Here is a 21,023-nt window from a genome sequence, read left to right on the forward strand (position 1 = left end):
TGGCTGGCTTGTTTACAGAAAGCTTCCTTAGAGACAGTCTTCCAAGATAACTGCCTCCATGGTAGAGCTCACTCAAAATCAAAGAGTTCAGAGATTAGCAGGAATGGGTGGAATTAGCCATGGGGACTAAATTGCCTAGTAGCAGGGAATGGGGTGGGCTTACAATTGTGTATCCCTCCTCAAATGTCATCCCCACTGGAAAAGCATTACAGACCTTCATTCAAAGCCCATATTTGAAGCTCTTGTGTTAATGACAATAGTTTCAGCTTTTAAGGTAGTGCTTTCAGAGCCATCTAATAGCCCAAACTAAAAAAAGGATTAAACACAATAAATTTCAACATTCAGTGGGTCAAAACGTTCCTACAAATTAGGCAACATGCAAGAAAAGCAGTTAAAATTCTGAAAGAAATAAATACGGTCAAATCAGCAGATCTGGAGGTCTTTAACTTTGTAATCTTGTCAAACCACGTGAGGTAGAATTTGCCTTCTACACTACATTGCCAGCAAAGTATATTTTTTTTTTAAACAAAAAGTCATCCTGGAGATCACGTGGACCTCCCACTAGGCAAAGCGATGCATTTGCAAACTAAACGGCAAACCTACAGAAATCACGCAAGACACTGGAACATCTATTTAATGAGAAACAAATGGATGCCATTGAGGGCTTATAAGAAGGACCATTGTGCTTCCTGGTGCAGAACATTTTAGGCAAGTACGTTGTCCCCTCACATCATTTGCAGTAAATAAAGTGTGGCCATCTTAAACAAAGACAATATTTGTCATGAGTGGCTCAACGATTTGAGTAGGTAGAAAGACAAGACTCCCCGTTCATGACTACCAGTGTAGAAATGTGCATGGGAAAAGAGGAATGTTTGTTGTGTGTGTGCGGAATGGATAAAAGGTCAGTTACTGGTCAAATGTTCTGATGCTTATGTTTGCTCCAGGAACAGCATAATGTATTTCACTATGAAAATATCAATTGACCTAAATTCTGTGAATGCTTCCAAAGAATGAATCAACACAAGTTTTCACTTAAGACAACTTGCCAAATACAATCAGGTGAAAAGGGTGTCACCTGCGACTGTGTCTGCAATATTTTGGCATGAGGTTGTGAACAGTGGCAGGTTTTAACGATTTTGGCAGAAAACAAAATAGATGTATTCAGAAGCCTTTGTAAAATGCGCTGGAGCTTGACAGTTTCTAGTGTGAAGGCAATTACTTAGTGTAAACCCGGCCATCACAGTTGTACATGCTCAAAGAAGTGTTAGCTAAAATAAGAGGGGCTGTCCCAGTGTCTATACGTATTCATGATATGCACATGCCTTCATAAACCGCAATAGTGAACATGATCCGGAGAAAGTGATCCTTAATAGCATGCTCCCAAGGCTCATGCCATGTACTTGTGCGTGAAAGACAAGCATGTTAAATTCCAATGACAACTTTATGAGCCAGTATGACATTCAGAGCCCTGTACACTCTCCCTTCTCCCACTCCAAACACAATCAACTCTCTCCCCCTCATAGTCTGTTCTGTTCCTTTGATGGTCCTCTTCCTCCAACCTTGCTACTTCCCTCCAACCTCGAATCTTGCTTCTTCCCATTAATCTCCTCGCTGCTGCTACCCTCTCCTCTCCACACCACTACTTCTCTCTCATCTCCACACCACTACTACTCTTCCCTCACCACAATGGTACTATTATCCACAATGCTACTATTCTCCCGTCTCCACACGGCTACTGCTATTCTCTCTCCAAACCATTACACTCCCTTCTCAACACCATTACTCTCCCCTCTCCTGACCACTGCTACTCTTCCCCTTTCTGCACCTCTACTGAACTTCCTTTTCCACACCACTATCCCCACACCACTACTACTTGTCTCTCTCAACACCACTACTACTCTCCTCCCTCCTCCCTCTACTCCACTACTACTCTCTTCCCACCCTTGTCTTACATTCACCCTCCTTCCGTGTCCCCACTCACCTTCACATTTATTCCCTACTCTCTCCTACCATTCTACCACTCCCCCCCACGCACATTCACTTACAATAACACCTTCCTCTCACTAACCAATAGGGTAACTTGCACACCACCTGTATAATCATCAGCCACAATCCTTCCCACCATCCTTTCTCTGCTTGGTCTCTTGGTCCACTGTGGACTCCTCTAACCTCACCCAAAATACCCACAACTTCTTGTCTCCCAGCTCTCCCTTTGTACTGCCAGTTATGAAAGATTTCTCTTTTGGCAACTTTCCCTCCATAGTTCCAACGGATCCCCAATCTTTTTGCTTTGGTTTTTTAACCTGTTCTGACTTTTTGAATGGAAGTAAAGCCTTCAGATTCACTTCGCATTTGCTCATTTGTTACGAGGAAACTGCAATACAATACAGTGCAATGTGGATACTTTTGCATCACCCTAGCTTTTTACACTTTAGATGTTTGGTTACTTGTATATGTGCCTAAAGAGAAGGTAGTGGCAGCAGATACATTTTTACCATGCTTGCATTATTTTTAGTGTGCACATTTGCATATGACGACTAAACATGGCGAAGCCCTGAAATGGCCGTGCCACAAGATATACGCTTGATCTTTGGCCATATTGAAGTTTGGCATTCTTCCTGCCTTGCCAGGAAATCCATTATAAGGTCATGTAAAGTTGCTGCTTTTGCAGGCTAGTGCTGCCTTTGTGTGTGCGTGGCCCACGAATCGTGCGGGACTGTCTAGTCCCATTCCACATCTGTGGTGCCAGAAGGTCAAGGTGTGGGGCATGAGTGAAACTAATAGTTGTCCCTGATTGGACAACTACTGGCTGTTTGAGAGGTGGAGATCCTTACCATTGATGGGGTTGGACTTGCTTTCAGGCTGGATTTTGGATAAGAAGAGGACTCCTGCAGCCTTTTCTTCAGATCAGGATTGGAGATAAGAATCCCTTGTAAACAAACAGCCGACTGAAGATCCGAAGACTGCCCTTGAAGCGGCCTGACATCTCTTCTGGCGCCTGGCCTGGTGAAGCCATGTTGGACTACCTGATATCGGAATATCCTGAGCGGTGCTTCAGCCCATGGACCAGTGGGACCAACTAGTTGCAACAACCTCTCTAGGATCCAGTTATCCTGGGCCTTCTAAAGTGTCCCTGGACCGTCCGTGGACTGACTAGCTCTCCCGTGGGCCATCTTGCCAGAAGCGTTGCCATTCTGTGGATGCACCCGAAAATTTGCTGGCTGCCCGCTTGTGGTACAAGTTGCATTCCCTCTGAATCTCAGGATCCCAGCATCACAGAATCCTATCCTAGAGATGCCTGCCGTCGCCTGTGTGTGATGACTGTTGCTGGAACTTGCCTTCACATGTGCAGTGAAGGGCCCTGAAGAGGCCTGCACTGGTGAATCTTGCATATCTTCATCACCAGGGGTTGCAGCTTGCATCTGGACCTGACCAGAAGAATCCTTGCACGCACAGGTCCTGGGTACCTCTCATTACAACCAACAGCAGGAAATCCAACCTTCAGCTCCCCCCAGTCGACCTATCAAGGAAAATCAGAGTCAGGGGGGTAAGTAAACGCAAAGCATTTTTCCCCCATCCTCCATAGGATAACATTGGGAATAAGTCCCTTTGTATCCCAATCTTTTATTCCACTGGCTTTTGGTTATTGAACCTTGGTAGTATTCTCTGAAAGATAAAAATACAATTACTTACCTTAGTAACCTTGTTGAATATCTTCTTTGTACTATCACTAACCCAAGTAAATTAGAACTTACCTACAGAGACTACATTATGGTGAGAAGTATTGTGGCTCCTGTGACATTTTTGGGCACAGGGTGCCATTAATCATCATAAACTTTATTCGTCCGTCGGCCATCAAAGTGCAACCTAACAAAACATTTCTGAATTGCCTACATATCAATACATCAATGGTGAAAAAGATGGGGAAGATAGGGACCAACAACCACCATACACAGATGCAAATGCCCAGGCTCCATCAGCTCTCGAACACCCTTATACCCAGGAGTGTTAGGTTTGCTCCAGATTGGACTGTGCTAGTTGGGGCATTTTTAGTGACTTACAGGTCCCTACAGCTTAAAACAATCCCACTATTAGCTACCCTACCATGATGCTCGGATCTTCCCAGGACGTCCCTGGATGTCTGCTCAATCCGAAAGTCCAGTTGGGCATTCTGAGGCAACCCACCATATCTTCCCTCGTCACAAAGGGGCACTTCCCAACAGTACGAAGCCAGTGAAGACATTTATTAGAGAGGTCATCCCTCGGTTAGCTCTTGCAAGGGAGCAATTTCAGTACCCCATGCAAGGATACAGGGGATTGTCTTTCCTCCTCCTACAAATGTGGCTTGGGCATACGCCCCCTTAGTCGATGGCTGCATGCACTGGGTCTTCTCCTCCTGGGGCAAGTAGTCTTTAGTGCACAAGACATACAGACGTCCGGCGGGGTAGATTTATTGCACAGGGTGGGAAGCTCTCTTGCTACAATGGAGAGTGGAGGCTGCTCAGCCTGGGGCTGTCTGATCACTGTACAAGCATTCAAATTTCTAGTGGCTGGGATTGGGACTAGGGGGCGAGGAATGAGCCCCATTGGCAGTAAGTGAAGTCCCTGGAGAATCCTCCTGCGGGCCCTCCCCTCCCTGAACCTCCCCTGGGACTCAATCAGGGGCAATAGAAGCTTTATTATGGCTTTCAGTTCGATGAGCACCTGTGAACAGTAGCAAACCACTGCATTATGAGCCACCTTTTGTGATGGACCAGGGCAGGGTTGACTTCGATAAATAGGTGGCTTTGGTGCCCTGAGTGGAGTTAGGCGGCGAAAGGAACTGGTCCCCGATAGCGCTGCCAACATTTCCTCACTCCAGGTGCTACAGTTGGAGCTGAGTTAAGTAGCTCCGTCAGTCACCGTATCCATCTGGGCAAGAGGAGCAAGAGCAGGCAAAGGAAGGTCAAAGATGGAGCCCAATAGGGTCAGGGAATGGGAGCTGGACATAGGCTCTGTCGGGGTAGCTGGGAAGGGGTATGAGCAGACTGCCCGAGATGGGGCCAAAGGAGAGGCAAGAGCATCACAGACCCCCACGGTTCCAGGACCAGAAACGGTGGTCGTGAAAGCACTGTCCGAGTTCCTTATGATAGAGGGTTTGCCTTGCAGCACAACAAGAATCGGCGCAGCGGGAATGGATGCATCAACGGCAGACCCCAGAAATTGGCCAAGCTAATTTTTTGTAGGCTAAACCATCCTCGTAAGACTGGAGGAGCATGTTAGTGTTTCACAAAGTGTTTCACAAAGTGGCCCCTTGGTTCCCCCGAAAACTAAGGTAATGTCAGTTGCAGTGGCAGCCGGGGCTCTATCAGTATAAGGGATAATGTCAAAAGCGCAGCCACTGGCGCTATCCTAGCTCAGTAAATGGTTCCCCCTTTTGCAGCGCACCTCCAGCATCTTTCGTTTGGATTTGGGCTCAGGCTCAATGTAGAATGGCAGACTTGAAAGAAGAGCAGACTTACAGAGATACAGCGAGGGGGAGGGAGGGTGGAAGGTCTATCTGCTAGCTATGCTGAGGCTGCGAACGAATAACTGCTGACATGGTACTCTGTAACTATTCGTAAAACAAATGTCTCTAATATCTCCTTTCTTTGAGGAGAAACGCTGGTAGCGTTACCCACTGTCAACAGAACAGACGCGAAGCGCGCGTTCCAGCAGAGGCGGGGCTTAAGTAGCTCCCTCTGCAAATATGAATAGAACAGTGCTGCTACGTGTAAACGGGTTTTGCGGCGGCCATATTAAGTGTAGGAAATTACTGTTGAACATCATGGGAGTCTATGGAAATGGATGCCGTGAATGGTGTAAATGCCATATGTGCCAGGCTAACACCCACCTATGACCTGCTGATGGATTTAATGTTCCCTGCCTAGCCTGAATGAGGACTATGCTCACTGGCTGGGATCATGACATTACCTCTCAGCTTCATCTTCGCACCGCAGCACGACATGCTCCATCGTCGACAGCAGCGCCTGCAAGGAAAAACAGAAGACAAGGTTAGACATTGAAAAAAAGTCAGTTTAAGGTTGAGCTTCGCCATACTTTGCGCTTTCCTTAAACCATCACTTACCTGCTGTCGAACATTGCGGTAGCATCCATCTTCGATCCGGCCGCGTCTCGCGTCTCACAGCAGCATTGAGGCCGCATGTCCATCTAAGGGAAGAAAACAGAAGACATTATTGCGGGCATAAATAGGAGCAACATATACAGATATTAAACAGAACAAACAGCATCACAAGAGCTCAAGAAAGACTTACCAATCATAAGGAGAAGCATAGTCGCAGCTGGTCTGGACTAATCCTTATCCGGGATCAGTGAAGGAGCTAGATCCCACTAGACTCGCCCCGGCCAGAAGTAGCAGGATGCAGAGCTTATCTTCCATAATTCACAGGTGAGCTTTATGGGCCGGCGTATGCGCACAGAAACCGTACTTTGGGGTGAAGGGTTCGAGAGGTACAACAATCACAGATTGGCGCACTCACACACTTATCTCCACGCAGGAGCAGTATCACCACGTACCACCGCTCACAGTTTTTCTACTGAGGGAGAGGCCTGAAGGGGGTGATTCAAGTTCAGGGTGGGCTGCAACCGTGCCCCAATGCCTCCACAGAGACCAGGTGAGCTTAACAGAACGCAAAGCCACTAATACTCTCTGCCTGGGCGTTATGGAAACATCAGAAACAGATCAGTTAGCCCTCTTACTAGGGGAATTACGGGCTGAAGTACATGCTTCAAGACAGGAAACCAATACATTACATAGGGATCTTATTGTAACTCAAGAAAGAACTGACGAATTGGCAAGACAAATGCTACAAGCACAAGCAGGACAGGTTCCACTGCCATTCTTCTCATTCTTCCACACCACAACAATCAACACTGGTTCAGGTGGTTTTTCCAGGAGCAGTGCCTCTAGCCCCTTCTGAACGCTTCATCGGTGACGCAAACAAGTTTGTTGTATTTATGAATCAATGTCGCCTGAATTTCTTGTGCAGACCAGGAGCCTTTCCTAATGACCAAGCCAAAGTGGCGTCTGTACTCTAGTATTTAGGAGGTAGAGCGGTGGACTGGTCTATACCTTTGGTAAATCAAGATGACCCTTTACTCCGGAACTTTAGGAATTTCCAAAATGAGATGGAGAAATTGTTTGCCCGTCATACTCCAGGACAAGCTATGGACAACAAGTTGTTGTCACTCAGACAAGGGAGTCAAGATCTATTAACCTATATTGCAACCTTCAATCATCTCATAGCCCAGACCAACTGGCCAGAAGAGAAGAGGACTACACTCTTTTATAGAGGGTTACGTGGAGAACTTAAGGATGTGTTGGCGCAAGTGGTGAATCCCCCCGAGAGGTGTGCGGACTACATAGACCTGACAGTGCAACTCGATCATAGGTTGCAGAATTGGAAAATGGATGAACTAGATCAGAGAGATGGTCAGTTTACGTACGACCTCATGAGAATCAGACTAAACCACATGAACAGTCTGAGCCAATACAAATTGGTGGATTTCGAAGTCCCCTTACCAAAGCAGAAAGGGAAAAAAGAAGACAACAACAGCTTTGCTTATATTGTGGACAAGCAGGTCACTTCCTCCGTGACTGCCCTGTAAAACCACCCAAGAAAACGGTTGGGGCAACAGACAAAACTGATGAAGAGAAGAACAGAACTCGGGAAACGCCAATGCCCGGCAAGTGTAGGGGTCTGCTTGTCGAGCATGAAAAAGGAATCCGTACAGACCTCACATCTAGTCCTTCCAGTGCTTTTGGTGAATCACAAGCAACCATCAAAAATCCATGCCTTGGAGGCATATATTGGGGTGAAGGGTTCAACAATCACAGATTGGCGCACTCACACACTCGTATCTCCACGCAGGAGCAGTATCACCACGTACCACCACTCACAGCTTTTCTACTGAGGGAGAGGCCTGAAAGGGGTGATTCAAGTTCAGGGAGGGCTGCAACTGTGGCCAACGCCTCCGCAGAGACCAGGTGAGCATAACACTATCGCCCTGTCTCCATCACCCCTTTCCGGCAAACTCTTGGAATAGCCGGCCATCTCCCAGCTTAAGTTGCACACTGAATCTGTTGGTTGTCTCCACGACCACCAGTGTGCCTTCAGAGCCGCCAGAAGCATGGAAACTGCTCTCCAGAACACCCGTAAAGATCTGCTCTCAAACCTTGATTCTAACCTTCCTTCTGTCCTCATTCGCCTCGATTTTTCTTCTGCCTTTGATATGGTCAACCATGCCATCCTGCTCAATTGCCTCCGTGATAAGCTGGGCATCAATGATCAAGCCCTGACATAGTTGACCTCCTTACTCACTGACCGACCCTCAGAGGCCCAACTGGGGTCTTTCCTCTCGTCTATCTCTCTCTCTTATCTTGTGGTGTTCCCCAGGGGTCTACCCTCTCTCGCTGGCTGTTCAACCAATACCTGGCACCTTTTGCCCACTGCATAGCTTCATTCTGCTCCAACTTTCAGTGCTATGCGGATGACACCCAGCTTTCCTTCAGGTTCACCTCAGCCGCCTCTTCTTCTCACATCCCAGACTGCCTGACCGCAATTAAGAAATGGTATGCCGCCAATTATCTCTGCCTTAATGCCAGTAAGACTGAGATAATCCTCATCCAAACACCAGCTCCCTCCTTTCCTCTCTCTCTCTGGCTGCCCACTCTGGGCCCTCTTCCTGCTCCTACCTGTGAGGCTAAGAACCTTGGGGTCATCTTCGGCTCCACCCTTTCCTTCTCTCCTCACACATCTGACGTCTCTAAAAAGTCAAACAAACAACTGCACCTCTTAAGAGGTATTCTTCCTTTCCTCACATGCACCTAGAAGCTGACTGTCTCCAGAGCTCTGGTCCTCTCTAGGCTGGACTATTGCAACAGCCTCTTTCTAAATCGCTACTCTCCAACCTCTTCAACTTATCCAGAACAGGACTGCAAGACTTGGCTCCCAGTGGCGCCAAGGATCAAGTTCAAGACCATCTGCATCGTCCAGAAGGCATTCTGGGGCCTGGGACTGCAATACCTCCAACTCGCTCTTCCTAAACATCTCCCCTCTCAAGCTCCCTGCTCATCCACTTCCAACTCTCTAAGGGTCAGTCGCTTTTCCAAGCAGAGAGTTGGGGGAAGATCGCTATACTCGGCTGGGGCTTCCACTGGAACAGCCTCCATGCCTCTCTCAAACTTGGGCAGAACCATCTCCGGTTCCGGAAGCAACTCAAGACCTTCCTGCTTTCTCTCTTCCGCTCCCCTGTTGATTCCGACTGCTCCCTACACTGGCCACCTGGCTACCCTCTGAACTTGGGCCCAGGCTCCTGCATGTCCAGTTGCACCTTACACTGCCTCCCGGCTTCCCTGGCACTTGTGGTCTGTATGTGCAACCCTACAGTCCCTTCTGTCTGCTTTGATGAGTCACCCGGTGGCTGCACTTCTTGATTTACATGCACTGAGCCACACACTGGCTGCACTTTTGAGTTACCTGCACTTCTCCCTCCATCCCCCACAACCCCTCGGCACTTCTCCTTTCCTCTTCCCCCTCCTTGTCTTGTTGCGCCTTGAAAGACTTGTGCACAGGCGCGTTATAAATGCCATATCATACATAACTTTGAATAAACCTTTCCTCCTGCCACCTCTCCTGGTGTGAACCACAGTACATAGTGAATCTTCGGGCGCAGGCCTTCAGCAGTGGATCACCTATTTCACCAGACAAACTGTGGGGTATCCTAAAACCCCCATCTCCTCTTCTCCGTGGATTCCAAGGTGGCGAACTCCGTCCCTGCAAAGTAGAAACTGCATTAGCACGTACACCATTGGTTATCCTTCCCGAGTCATACTGGGTACTCAAGTGTTGTTTCGGTAGTTCAGGCTTTTAAGAGGGGGATTCCAGCGACTCCAGTATTGACCTTTGCTTCTTTTACCTCCTTCATTCCCGAGGGCTTGTCAGATTGAGATGATGCAAATCTTCCATCGTTCTTAGACAGAGGTCCCCTTCGTCTTCTTCAATGTGGAGCAGCTCCATCCGTTCTTCACGTGAGGTGACTATGTTGTCTGCCCGCAAGTGTGAAGGTTAAGCCAAACATGAATGTACACCTATATTTTATCTTACGTCTTTGTAGTGCCTTCAAAACGGTGTACATATCTCTGCGTTTTGGGAGCGTAAATTGGAAGAGGTCTTGTGAGAGTTGTATTTGCAAGCCATTATATGAGTTTGGTTCTGCTTGTCTGGCTGCCCTGAGACTCTGTTCCTTCTGAGGATACTGTGCACATGCAGCCAGTACATCTCCTAGGGCGTGCCCCTGGCTCTGATCGCCTCAGAGCCTATCTAAGGACACTGTCCAGGGGAATCTCAACCTCTTCATCCTTTCCTTGGAGGTCTCTGAATATGCTCCTGATTTTGTCCTTTAGGTCAGGGTCTCCTACCGATTCAGGGAGATTTCTGAGGCATATGTTCACCCTCCGAGACCTGTTTTCCAGGTCTTCACACTGTATTTCAAGATTATGTGTGGTTCTAGCTAAGTGCTCCATGACTTTGTCCGATTGCTTATTGTTTTGTACTAGTTCCTGAATCGCCTTTTCATTTGCATCAGTCCTCTCTCCCAGTGATGTCAGATCGTTTTTGAACTCCGTTACCATCTGTTTGATCTCCGTCGTGAAGGCAGTGAACTGGGTATGGAACAAGGCCATAAAGGTCCCTTGACAATCTTGGAAGCATCTCTCAAGGTCTTCTTTGGCACCCGCCATGTTTGTGCTGGCCTCCGACCCCCTGCTGGTGCATGATTTGGCGTGTCAGTGCTGTAGCGATGAGCACTGGTATTTCTAGCCCAGATGCCTTGCAGCGAGTTGTCTTTTGCAGGTAGGTCATTGGGCCGTCTGGGGAGCGTAGATTTCTTTTTGGTTCCTGGCATAGAGTGTCTCCATTGGCGTGAGCACCCCCAGTGCGTCCACTTCGGTATTCATAAAGGGGGAGCTAGTTGATTACGGCTAGCTGTTTTTCTCGGGGGCATGGAGGTCCCTCACACCCCACTATGTGATGCTGCTCCGCGCTTACTTGATCGATCCCACCAAAATGGAGGGCCCCCTCCGGAAGCCTAACGCTGGATCCCACACACACCTGCCGTGCCTCTAGCTGGGTCTCAACAGTTAAGTCCCCGGGTTTGTGCTCATATGTGGGGGGTGCTGTATTTATACACCTTTCAGCGGTGCCAGGCAGCTTACCATTGGACGTGCTCCTGATCCTCCACAGCTGATGAGTTTGCCGCCCTGCTTATTGAACCTTTCTTCCACTGCGATCGCTGCTGCCGGTGAGCCCATCCAAAATGACTGGCAAATGGGCGGCGTTCCCCTACCACTTTCAGGGAGCGTCCAAATGCGCACATGATTAGGGAAGGGAGGAGAGCTGCCACCCAAGTCTTTAGGATTCAGCGCTGTAGCAGAGCACAGTCTCACAGCCCCCGGCGTTGTCCTAGCAGCCGTACTCCGGGGCCACAGTACGGGAAGGGAGGCCTAGCCTTGTCCTTTCAATGATTAATAAGCGGGACGACCCCAGGGCTTCGCTTCCCTCAGTGCTCCGCAAATCTTCAGCAGCATCTGATATGTCCTGGGGGGCAGGACCAACCAGCTGCCCCACTCACGAGGGCCCCGTGCCCTTGGACGGGGACCTGGATGTCACTGCCTTGCCAGGCCCAACGGCACTTCACACCCCCACTGGCTCTGCAACCACCTTCTCGAGACAGTCGGGTGGACACTGAGTCCCAGGATATAATTCTCGTTAAATGAGAGGGCCGATGAGCTGATTCAATCCTGCTGGGGCCGTGCTGCAGATTAGATTCGGGAAGGAGCTCGCACGCACACGTTTGTAGTGCAAGGTGGCCATCTTGGAATCACTAGTCAATCTTAATTAGTGGAAAGTAAAATATATTTTCTTTATTTTGGAGCATAACAGACCCATCCCGTTCTGCTGTGATTAATAACCCTTGTAGTAGATTGCACACAGGCATTTGACATGGTCAACAGATCACAACTTTGGATAAAACTGTGTAGCTGGAATATCTATTCTGTTGCACTTATTATATTTTGGCAATTGTTATATGTTGGCAATTCTTATATTTTTTTTGTTTTGGTTTTAAATTGTATTTTTAGATCAGCAATCACAAAATAAAAACAGAAGGGGAAAACAAAAGGATTTCCAATGCATTTGGCAAGCATACATTGTCTCGATATGTAGTAAAGTACATATGTGGATATTAATATAAGTAGTTTGCTCATCACATAGTATATACATTTCACAGTTCGATTCAGTCCTTAGCCAAATATGTTCTGAACTCTCCCCAAATGTCTTTAGGTCGAGACGTGCACAGAGTCAGTGATATGTATAGTTCCTCACATTCATTCAACCAAGTTAAGTCCTTCGACCATTCTTGTATGGACGGGGGACAGTGAGCTTTCCATTTCCAGAGTATACATCTTTTCGCCACTATATTACAAACATTCAAAAAGGATCTCAAGGGTAAAGTGGTCAAGGGGTAGACAGTTATTGCACTTAGAGTGCTCATCGTTCCAAGGGTATCTGGCTTTGCAAGAGGGGCAAAACCAAATTGGTGTCCTTTCCATAGTGAAAGGCAATAAAGGTGATGACCAGGCCTAGGGAGTAAAGAGGGGGAAAGAGGAGAGACATAACTGAAAGAATATGGCCAACCCAACCCCACTCTCGCTACTGTGAAGGCCGACCAGAGGGCCCGTCCACGTGGACGGCTCTGCCGCCGGATCACAGACATCGAAAGTCCACCACAGTCTTCGCCGTAGTACAGGAAGCACTCTCAAAAGGACTTTTTGAGGGGATAATCGATAAAGTCGATGAAGGTAATAATAACAATGTCTCTTATGAAAGAGCTCCGCAAAGGGTGACCAGTTATCTGGGCGGAAAAAAACTATCTGAGGGACCTCGGTGCGTGAGAAATTTTGGGTACACTACACGTCACGATAGGGATAGTGTTACAGACATGCCTATGCCGACGTCCCCTTTCGATCCTCGAAAGACAAGATGCAATACTCTGCGGTTACCACTGGATGTCGGATCATATGCATAGCATGTGATTCTAAGCAGATTAACAAGCATCAGAAAATGTTATTATGGAGCACATACAAGGTAAAGACAATCCTTTGCAGATTGTCTTTCGTTACCTCCTCCACTACTATCTCAGGGGGAAGGCAGTGTGGAGACAGAACAAACGGACACATGGGTAGAGTGTGCGATGGAGATAGTGGGTGCAGTAACGCCAAATGAGGAGTGGATGAGGGACATGGGAAAAGGTGAGAAGTTGAACTCAGTCATCAACTACTCCCAGAATATTTGTCCTAAAAAACCAGAGTGCAAGGTGGCATACACCATGATCAGAGACAAGCTGATACTGTGCGAATGGAGATTAGCAAGAGGAGAAAATCCTGTCCCCCTTCTAGAGGCAGAAAATTATGGGCAACGCCCACCAAGAACATCTGGGTCAGAGACGCACTAAGATGAAGCCTAGAGAACTGCATTAGTGGCTGGGGACGGGACACTTGGTCCAGGTGACAGTAGAAAACTGCCAAACATGTGCTGGGAATGGAAAAAACAACAAAATGTGATTCAGTGCCCTTACAACCAGTGACCTGTCAAATTTGAAGCGTGGGAGAAACTAGAAATAGATGTTATGGGCCAGATGTTAATGTTTGGTAGTGAATTTAGGTACACTTTAGTACTTGTAGACTACACATCAGAATTGTTTGAAGTTCAGTTTGCATCAACAGTAACCACAAAGGTTGTAATTGACATTGTGCTGGAAGTTTGTGCCAGGGAAGGCTACCCAAAATAAATAGTATGTGATAATATAATGCAATTGGTATCAACAGAAATTTCCTATTTTCTGGCTTCCCATGGGGTAACACATTTGTGACCATCACTGTACCATATTCAAGGCAATAGATTAGAGGACAGGGTGAATCGTCTGATCAAGGAGAATTTACAACTGGCTTTGGAAAGTTGATTGCCATGGGTACAGGCACTGTGGCAAATAGTTGCGGCATACCGCAACACTTCTAACCCCTACAATGGTATGTACACCATTTACAATGATGAGAAGGATGAATATTAAGTCAGACATGTGTCTCTCATGGTTAGGAGATGAGTGGAGATAGAAGATTGTGTTAGATCAAAGCCAAATAATAGACAGAGTGCATAAATACCAGTCTGAATCTAAGCAGAGGTATGGTGAAAGAAGGGGCTGAGTGGGCATAGGGTACACACGCCCAGGAGATTAGATAAGGGTTTGGGAAAGCCATTTCATGTGAATAAGGCACAATCTATTTTGAACCGTTCAAGGTGGGTCGCACAATGTCGTTTTGGATCATGGTTGAAATAACAGACGCAGGGTGGCAAGGTGTGGAATAAGCAATAAAGGTGTGAGAGGAGAGAAGATGTTTGAACCAGAGTTAGTAAACCAAGAAGGTCAAAACGCAAATGTGGAGCCAACCAGAACCCAAGGTGTCCAACAATCCCTGGTAAGGGAAGGCGATGCTGGAACATGTGGCACATACAACCAATACAGCAGGAGGGTTGGGATACCTTCCAGCAAGTTGGCTGATTACATTTCTTTCTTATTGAGTTTTATTCAGATTTGTCCATTAACAGATACAACACAAAATCATTTTACAGAATCAAATACCACCATGGAAAAAAAGAAAACAAAGAATTAAAGTTCCCATCACAGAAATTGGGTCTGCAATGCAAGAGCGCTTTAACATACTCAGATGAATTATAAATGAACATCAGATCATCTCAATAAAAGAAGACAAGGCTTCTTACACATTCTAATTTCTTTGAACAAGAAGAACAAGTTACTTACCAACTGGTAACGTTCTTTCGACTGATTGTTCTTCCTCATCTTTGATAATCACATCCAGCTTCGGCTGCTTTGGGGAAAATAATTCTTGGCAGAGGGCATTGTGCGTTGATGGCGTTGAGTCGATTTCCCTCGAAGGCCTTAGTTGAGGGTGATATAATCGGGTGTATAAGTAGCAGGCGCAGCGCCAATTGGCCTCAGTTCTGTTTTTCCACTCCTGTTTGTGTTGGCTGTTAGCTTAGGCAAGCAAAAAAATCAGCCCTGGGAGAACGAAAGCTGCAACAGCATAGGACATTCACGGAGGGGTAGGCTGGGAGGGCGATGAGGAATACGTTGGAGGAACATCCAGTCAAAAGAACGTTGCAAGTTGGCAAGTAACTTTTTCTTCGAATGGATTGTGTCCTTCAATGTCCGGGAGAACGCGCCCTGATCAGCCAATCGTCCAGGAAGGGGTATACATGAACTCCCCCTCTCCTGAGATGCACTGCCACCAACACCATCAGTTTGGTGAAGACCCTTGGGGCGGAGGGCAACCCAAATGGCAGGACTCAGGTATTTTCTGTTCTTGAGATGGTTTGGCACATGAAAATAAGCATCCTGAAGGTCCAATGACACCAACCAACCCTGTAACTGAAGGGCCTCAAGGATCTGAGAAAGTGTGACCATCTTGAATTTGTCCTTCCTGAGGAACTTGTCCAAGTATCTCAAGTCCAAGATGGGTCTCAGTCCCCCGTCTTTCTTGGGGATCAAACAATATGGGGAATACCAACCTTTGTTCCTCTCCGCTACAGGTCCTGGTTCTATAGCACCTTTCCTTAGCAGGGATAATATTTCCTGCATAAGGAGCGGATCTGGAATCTTCACTGAGTGTTTCCCCGGTGGATTGTTGTGAGGCAGTAACCTTGGGCTATTGTTTCCAGAGCCCAGGCATCTGAAGTAATGACTCGTCATTCTTTGAGATGCAGAGACAGTCTGCTTCCCACCAGCGATTTGTGACGCAAGCTCTCAAAGTGGTTTTGAGGCAGTTGCTGCAGCTGATGATGGTAAGGAAGCTGCAGCTGGAGCTGGCTTTGCACTTTAACCTCGTCCACAACAAGGGATTGTCCTTTGACCTCTTTGACTGACCATTCCTCTCGCCTTTTCGAATAAGCAGTAGTCACAATAGGATTGTCCCCTCCATGATTGTCCTGACGAACGAAAAAGCTGAGGTTGCCTAACAACAGCCCCTTAAGATTTGGCAGCCGCTTTTGAGGTCTGCAACCTCTCAAGGCTCTCGTCAGCCTTGTTGCCAAAAAGGTGAGACCCGTCAAATGGCATGTTTAGAAGACGGGCCTGCATGTCTGTTGCGAAGCCCGACTTCCGTAACCACGCAAACCTGTGCATAACCATGCTCGTAGCCATGGATCTGCGGACGCTGTCCGCAGTGTTCAGTCCAGATTGAAGGGTTTCACGCATGGCTTCCTTGACATCCTTAACGATGGCTAGGAAACCCTCCCTTCTTCCCCTTCTGGAATGTGCTCTGCCGCCATGGATACGCACTCCCACAGAGTGTACGAAAACTTGACTAAGGCAAATGTGGAGTTGGCCGACTTCAGGGCTATACTCCCAGCTGAAAATACCTTGTGCGCCCATCCATCCACACGCTTGTCATACCTATCCGGAGGGATGGTAGGGTACACTGCCTTATTTGATGTAGTTGTGGCTGCCTGGACCACCAGCCTCTCGGGAGTGCAGTGCTTGGACAGATAGCCGGAGTTGCTACTGGATGGGCAGTATTTTCTCGTAAGGGATTTATCCACTGCAGGGATAGAATCCAGGGATTCCCAATTTTTGGCCACCCTATTTTGTAAGGCCACATGAAAAGGTGAGATTGGGTCTGTAGGTAGACCTTGGTCCAGAATATCTGTAAGGTCATCTTGGACAAATTGAACCACAGGTCTAGCCCAGCCTAGATATTCTACCACTTTGGACATCAGATGACGATACAAGGAGTCAGCGTGTTCTCCCGGCTCTGGCCTAGCAAACTCTGTTTCAGGCGATGTATCAACACCACTGGCATTATGCAGTGTGTCAACAAGGTCCCTCATTCTGCTCTCCTTTGAGATTAGAAATTCTGGGACATTTGGCGTTCCAAATTCTAGGCCAAGGGAGGCATCTTCTTCATCAGATCTTTCTTCTTCAAAAATCGAAGAAAGGGACTTAAAATACTCCTTTCTTGGCAAAGGGGTATAAGTCGTTTCAGGAACAACCAACAGTGTACTAGGTTTCTGGGAAAGCTTTGGTTTGGCACCTTTATCAGTTTTAGGATGCTCAGAAGGCTGGAATCTTCGTCGTCAATGGTTTTGGTGTCGACAACGGTGTCAATGGCGTCGATAGTAATGGTGCCGATGGCGTCCGGGACTCGACGGCCCCCTTCGAAGGTTTTGACTTTGAGGGTTGTCGAGTCTTCGACGCGTCGAGGACCTCGAGCGCTCGTCACGACTCAGGTGACTTTTTTTCACCGAAGACCTCGAGGGTGCTCGATGGGCCTTCCTTCGACCACCCGGGCCTGAGTGTCGGAACGGGACCGCTCTCGTCCGGCTTCCGAAGAAGGCACGGACAGAGGCTATGCTTTTCAAATATTTCCAGCATTTTCAAGCGAAATGCCTCCCACACTTCAGATGATGAATGTTTGGTGGGACACTTACACTTTCTGGGGGATTCGTCCGACGATGACGACGACGATGGCGACCAATGGCGCCCTCTCTTCGTTTTGTCGAGGACGAGTGGTGGCAGCCACTACGGTATCTCAATCTCTTTTTGTCACTCTTACGTTGAGGAGAACGATCTCTGGAATCGACGGTCAAGGAACGATCGGTCATAGTTTTACGGGGCAATTTCCCTCCCTGCAACTTCTCCTTCCGTTCTCGCGGGGCTTTCCCCATCATTGCCTGACACTTTGAGCAGGAATCAGTGTCATGACCTTCTCCCAAACACCACAGGCAAGAGCGATGCAGATCATTGATTGACATTTTCTAATCTCATTCTTTACACTTTTTGAAACCCATGCGAAGTGTAGTTAGGGTAGATGACGAAGACATGTCGATTGATTTCTTCGATATTTTAGGAACTGCAAAGTAAATAAATACTAGCGAGGCGTGCTGAGTCCCCGAAGCAAACATGTTTGTGGAAAAACAGAGCGGAGCTCAATGAGCACTGAGCGTGGTACTTATGCACCCGATGATGTTGCCCTCCACGGAGGCCTTCGAGGGACATCGACTTGACGCCATCGACGCATGACGCCCTCTGCCGAGAACTATTTTTTCCAAAGCAGCCGAAGCTGGACGTGATTATCAAAGATGAGGAATACGTTGGAGGACACAATCCATTCGAAGAAATGTTTTAGCCAGTGCCGTTGCACAGCTAAATACTGAGGTCAAAATAACAAAGTGCCAGATCTTTGTCATGCCCCAAAATGCAGGTGCACTTCGATGAGTCACTCATCCAGCTCATATGTTCATTGAGGGGGAGTAAGTTCGAATGAACCAATAACAACAGCCTTCTACTAGCGGGGGATTTGAGTCGACAAATCTCCCCTGGACGAAATGTATATACTTGAAAATCTGCATAAGTAAATAGCGCAGGCAGGAGCTGTATCTTTCAAGCATCAAACTTCCTTGCCTTTTCTCCAGCCCTAATTGTAATGGCTGACTTGAGACTGCTTACATAGACATAATTTATAAGGTCCCTTTCAGCCACACTCAAGAAGAAATTAGATGTTGTAATTTGGGAAGGGCATGTGTGAAAGTAGACATCACGCAACAGAGACCCAATCGCAGCAGTAGCCTAGTGAGAGAGAAACATAGGCTGCAGTCACGCACTGCTATAATGTAGAAACCCACAGTATGAGACTGGTAGATCTGACCGGCCAGTCTGCATCCAAAAGCAGCAAACCACCAAAGGCTATCCCCCAAACTTCAACACTGATTTTCCTACATGGCTATGGCCCTTACACATGGCCCTTACACAGCGAGCCAGCGTGAAAACATTGGGTGGAGCTTGCGCTTCTTTTGAAGACTTCCCCGTGGTGGCAACAGTAAAGACAGACACAAAACGCCTGATCTAAACTTAAATCTAAGATGGGAGCAAGCTACGACCATCAAATAATAATAAGGCAGTCCTAGTGGTGTCTTGTCAAATAAAAAGGACCTACACTAAACAAAAACGATTGCTAATGCTTAACGCTAAGTTACAAAATATGGTGGGATAAGGTTCACCAGAAAAGAAAGAAGGGTTCACAAAATGATAAGTCAGGATGGTATAACTGGGGTCTCCCTTCCCCACGTTTTTAGCACGGGACAAGGCGGGACTCTTGAGCAGAGCACATTCCTGGGTTTCCCCAGCACGACCTTACAGTTTGTTTCAAAATTATCATTTTGCGGCCAAGTTTCTTTTACACCAAGTCTCTTGCCTCAGAGGGCCCGATGTACTATAAACAACTAATAAAAATGTCCTTTCAGTAAGTAGTCTTCCCGTCGAGTCAGGCTTTCCCTTAAGCCCCCAGTCAGGCTTTCCACATTTATCGTTCGTACAGTGTTTCCCTCGGCCGGGCGCACACACCTGTTTCACAATGTCAAAACTTTGGTAATGGGTTTAGACGATTGTACAAGGGGTTTTGGCTCGACCCTTGTATGACCACCTCAACCTTATCTTGACCTTTCCTACGGCCTCTTGTTACTATAATGTTCACAAGAAAAGGGGACCAGCCAGAGTCTTTCAAATGGAAGCCCACTTGGCGCCAGACCACTCTGTAGCTGGTCTCTCCCTGGGCTTTAAATGTTCACTTAGCACACAAGTTTTTTGTTCATAATAAGTTGCTGTTTGCAACCTTCACTTAACACTGTCAAGCATGCCTTGCCGCCTCGATTATCAGTGCGGTAGGGTCCTGTGCAAATGTAGACATCTGTTACACCACATGTCAGCTGTAGTTCCCGGTCGTATGATTCCTTTCACGTAGGCTTCGTGGGTTCGGGCTGAAAAGTGCAAGGGCATTTCCCTCCTTGTTGTCCTTTCCCATCTAGCCCCCTTTATTCTCTGTTTGAATTGGCGTCCTGGAATAGCTGCTTCCTAGTGTGTTTGTCCTTGCTCAAAGTGTCCTCTTGTGCTCCGCCTTTTATCCCTGTGGGAAAGGGAAAGGGCCGTCAGGTGTGTGTAGTTATTGCCAATTGCCTGACTCTGCCTGACCCTTGTGTTGGGAAACGTCAGGTAAACGGCTCTGGTGTTAGTCCATTGTCTTTCACGGTGTAAGAAGTGTTCATGTTGTTAAAAAGGGGGTGGAGAGTAGAGCTTTTAAATATCCTACGGGGTAGGATGGGGAAAAGGTGTTATAAGGAAGGGGGTACTGTGTCTCGCCCATCAGTGTTCCACTTCCACTCCCCGAAGACCCTCCGCCCCCATACAGATGATCCTCCCCCACTGGTCCACCCCCAGGAACTGGATCCAATATCGATGGCCGTGCCCTGGCCACCTGGATGACAGATTTCCAGGGACTAGCAGGGTGAGACACCTTAAGGTTTCTCACAACATAAACATCCTGGTTGGGAAAGACAGGTCAGGATTGGCCAGGGAAAGCTGTCCAATCAGTACAGAGGAGGGAAGTGGACAGGAAACAGGAAGTGTAGGTTATTCTGGTGAAGTCAGCAGTAGAGGTAGAGGGGGACCAAGAGACCAAAAGAAGGGAGGAAGTAGAGGCAGCTTGTTTAGGAAACTGCTGTAGAGGGTGAGGCATTGTTTTAAGAGTGAAAGGGGTTCTGCAGTTTGCTTGTGTGGTGAATGATTAGATGTTAGTGCAAGGAGTAGATGTGAAGTGAATGGCACTGGGTGAAAAGAGGGTGTTTGATTAGCAGTGATGTAGTAGTGGGGGGGAGATAAGCAGTGGGAAAAGGAGAGAAGCCGTGGGAAGACAAGAGTAGCAGTCGAGGAGGAGGAGAGTACCAGTCGAGGAGGAGAGTAGCAGTCGAGGAGGAGGAGAGCAGCAATCGAGGACGAGAGCAGCAATCGAGGACAAGAGCAGCAGAGGGATGAGGGAGAATCATTGGGAGGAGGGGAGAAGCAGTGGCAGGAGGACAGTG

General features: G+C 47.6%; 1 protein-coding gene across 7 annotated transcripts in view; it reads right to left on the reverse strand.

Moving 5' to 3' along the window:
• The window catches only part of APOO (apolipoprotein O), a 1,477,911-nt gene that overhangs the window by 397,972 nt on the left and 1,058,916 nt on the right, over positions 1-21,023 (reverse strand). The gene's annotated exons all lie outside the window — the stretch shown is intronic.

The sequence above is a fragment of the Ambystoma mexicanum genome, chromosome 7p (assembly GCF_040938575.1).
Source record: "Ambystoma mexicanum isolate Mex_15411 chromosome 7p, UKY_AmexF1_1, whole genome shotgun sequence".
Taxonomy (NCBI): domain Eukaryota; kingdom Metazoa; phylum Chordata; class Amphibia; order Caudata; family Ambystomatidae; genus Ambystoma; species Ambystoma mexicanum.